Source organism: Quercus lobata, chromosome 2 (genome assembly GCF_001633185.2).
Source record: "Quercus lobata isolate SW786 chromosome 2, ValleyOak3.0 Primary Assembly, whole genome shotgun sequence".
NCBI lineage: Eukaryota > Viridiplantae > Streptophyta > Magnoliopsida > Fagales > Fagaceae > Quercus > Quercus lobata.
In genome coordinates this window covers 88,738,050-88,742,092 of record NC_044905.1, presented here as the reverse complement: position 1 = coordinate 88,742,092, position 4,043 = coordinate 88,738,050, and positions in this window count along the sequence as shown.

Here is a 4,043-nt window from a genome sequence, read left to right as displayed (position 1 = left end):
AATCAATGAAATCATATCTTATTATATTCGAAATGCCACATCCATGATCCAACCAACTAAACACAAAAAAGTCATTAAATTGATAGAACCAAAAACCCATCCCGAAGCTTTGATAAATTAGTTGAAAGGCAGAACCTGACTTGCAAGTCAAATCTTTTCAATAATGCAGAAAACAACCCCGATATCTCCATCATTTATAAAGCTAAAGAATGGAATCAAAGATTATGAGATATGGCAAATAAAATATTTTTTGTGTGTGGAGTCTGTGGACCACTGTGTGTGAGTGAAGGAGATATTCCTATTTCCTACTTGTGATGGAGATTCCATATGTTGTTAATTTTGGCAAAGAAATATGAGCCTCACGAATTGTATTTTGAATCTTTGATGCGAACAGATACAATAACAAATATGCAGATAAATCAAACTAGCCTAAGCCTAACAAATCTCAATTATATAATTGGGAAATTAATTCCTTACATCCTCCACTAAGAATCAAAAAAACGACAGATAAGTCTTGTACGTGCTCGCCTTCAACTGTCGGTATATTTTATATATATTCTGTCCTCTAGCTAGGCAAATGCAATATTTAGGGTATGTGTGGTAACTTTTTTCTCCTTATTTTTTGTTTTCAAAAACAATTTTCTATTTTTGAGACTTAAAAATTTGTTTGGCAACCTAAAATAGATAGAAAATAAAAACTGTTCTCAAAACTCAATTTGTAACATCCTCCACTACGAATCAAAAAATCGACAGATATGTCTCGTACGTGCTCACCTTCAACTGTCAGTATATTATATATATTCTGTCCTCTAGCTAGGCAAATGCAATATTTAGGGTATGTTTGGTAACTTTTTTCTCCTTATTTTCTGTTTTCAAAAACAATATTCTATTTTTGAGACTTAAAAATTTGTTTGGCAACCCAAAATAGACAGAAAACAAAAACTGTTCTCAAAACTCAATTTGTAACATCCTCCACTAAGAATCAAAAAATCGACAGATAGGTCTCATACGTGCTCGCCTTCAACTGTCGGTATATTATATATATTTATTATGTCCTCTAGCTAGGCAAATGTAATATTTAGGGTATGTTTGGTAACTTTTTTCTCCTTATTTTCTGTTTTCAAAAACAATTTTCTATTTTTGAGACTTAAAAATTTGTTTGGCAACTCATAATAGACAGAAAACAAAAACTGTTCTCAAAACTCAATTTGTAAAGGAAACTAAAAACATGCAAAATGCTATTTTCAATTTCTAATTTTCAAAAGTCAATAAAAACACGAATTTAATTTTATGAATCTATCTCATTTAATGAGTTAGCATTAAAGTTCAAATCCTAATAACAACATATTATAGTATTTTCTATTTTTTTAATTTCAACTAACCAAACATGTTTTTTATTACAAAAATACAAAAAAATTTGTTTTTTTTCTTTATATTCTCAAATACAAGTTTTTGAAAATAGAAAACAAAAACTGTTACCAAACATAACTTAGCTTTCACTCTGCTGAACTTAGGCTTCTTATTTCTCCAAAAAAGAAAAAAAGAAAAAGAACTTAGGCTTCTTCATAAATTTTTAACAGCCTAATGTGCTAGCCAAAAGTCATATGAGAATAAAAAAACATTTTTATTGTCAAAACTAAACACATGTGATAAGTTTATGTAGTAATTAATATAAAATATGGATGGAGGGGCTGTTAATGCAAACAACCCCAAACTATATGGGAGTAGTTTGCAATATTTAGCTTTCACTCTGCTGACCCTAGGCTTCTTCATAAATTTTTAACATCCTAAGGTGCTAGCCGAAAGTCATATGAGAATAAAGGAACATCTTTATTGGTAAAACTAAATACATGTGGCAAGATTACGTGCCACTTAATGGAAAATATGTACGAAGGGAACGGCTGATTATGAGAGTAGTTTGTAATTTAGCCACATATGAATATCTATACACAGTTAGCGATGGCCTTCTGAATAAATTTTCGGATCTAACTTGAGTTGTGCTTAGTTGGGCTGGGCTTGGTAGTTGTGCATAAACTGTATGAATGGTTGCCAAGGGCCATTCTAGTACTTTGGGCCTTTAGTGGTGGACTTTGTTTCTTAATGAGCAAGGGACCCATATGGGGGATTGAGTATTGACAATTTGTTCCTCAAAAAAAAAAAAAAAAATGAAAAAAGAAAAAAGAAGAGAGTATTGACAATTTGACAACATTTCTTTATTTATAAATTATTTCTTTTTACTGTGTTGCCAAAATCTTCTTAATTAGAGCAATCACCAATTTGGCTCAAGAACAAAATTTGGCGACCACAATGAGAGTAGAAAATAAGTCATAGAAAGATTCTTAAAATTTGATCGCATGAAAGAAAATGCAGTTAAGTTAAATGACTTAAATCAACTTGAAGATGTAACCAAATGGAATTACTTGGAATTGGATTAAGTTTATGAACTACAAATGAAAAGCTCACCATTCAAATATAAAATAAAATAATTTTTTTTTTAAATGTTATCAAAAGAATTCCATGACACTTATTATATATTGTTTTTATGAAATTCACCAAGGGTCATTTAGTGGTGTTCGCGGTGCGGTACGGTTTTGGACTATTTTTAGCACCGCACTTTGCGGTGCGGTTTAGCTAAAACCATAACTGCACTGCACCTTGTTTTTGCGGTCACATGTGCGGTGCAGTGTGGTGCGGTTTAGAGTTTAATCAAAGTCATAACCGCACCGCACCTTATTTTTGTGGTCACATGTGCGATACTATGTATAAGATACGGTTTGAAGTCGGTATATTTTTCGAATTTTAGGCTTTTCCTACTCAACCCAAAACTAATTTTTCCCCTTTTTAGGCCAAGTTTTAAATTATTGAGCTAGTTTTTCTTTATTTTGGGTTGGCTTTTCTAGTCAACACTTGCTAGGGTTATTAAACTTTTTTTTTTTTTTTGAAAACTAGGGTTGTTAAACTATTAATAATATATTTAATATTAAAAATAAATAAATATATTAATATATAGAGAGAGTGTGGTGCGGTGCGGTTTTCTTATTATAAAACCGCAAACCGCACTGCACCATGCGGTGCACTATTACTTGCGGTGCGGTGTGGCTATATCATTTTGCGGTTTATGCGGTTTGGTGAACACCCCTAGGTCATCTTCCAATAAAAATATATTTTGTGATGACCATGGTCGTCCTATAGAAAATGATTAAGATTAAAAAATAAATAAATAAACCAATTTAATAAAAACAAAGTTTAATCCCCACGTCCAAGTTCAAGACAAAGCCTAATCTCAAGCCCTTTTTGATGAATTTTAGTGATTAAGAGTTTGGTCCAGCCGCACTCATCACAAATTCACAATAAATGTCAGCCTTTTTCCTTCTTTGCAACCTCAATTTCCTTAACCTCAATACAATTATGTGGTTGAATTCAATTGAGGAATTTAAAGTTAACACCTAAGAAATTGTACTTAAGTTTTTCTCTTTAAAAAATGTTAATATTCTTATTTTTTTAGTCATAAGGATTAAGGATCTTCACCATTTCGTCTATAATATATTTTACAAATATAAAGGTGTATAAATTGTCATATTATTAAAAATTTTATATAATGTGGTAATATGTAAACTGTCACATTTAAAAATAAATTCTAAATTGTGAAATAGAATGAAATTTTAGATGATGTAGCAATCTATATGTTGTTATAGTTTACAAATGCACTCCAATAGACTGCCAACTGCTAGAGTGCATCTGATATGGTAATGGAAAACTAAACTGTAATATACAATTTTAATGAAGTGTTTCATTATCAAAACTTTGTTATTATTTCAAGAGTTTTTTATTAAATTTATGGTAAATTTCATTAACATAGTTTGAGATTTGGGTTAATACCACCAACTAGGTCCATGACATTTCAAAACTGACTAATTTGGTTCCTAACGTCAACTTGATCCCTAAACACTGTTACCCTTCATTAGTTTCTCTCTTCTCTGTGACTCTCTCCTCTTTCATCCATAAAGCAACCAAAGAACATTCTCATCTTCTTAAAACACAAC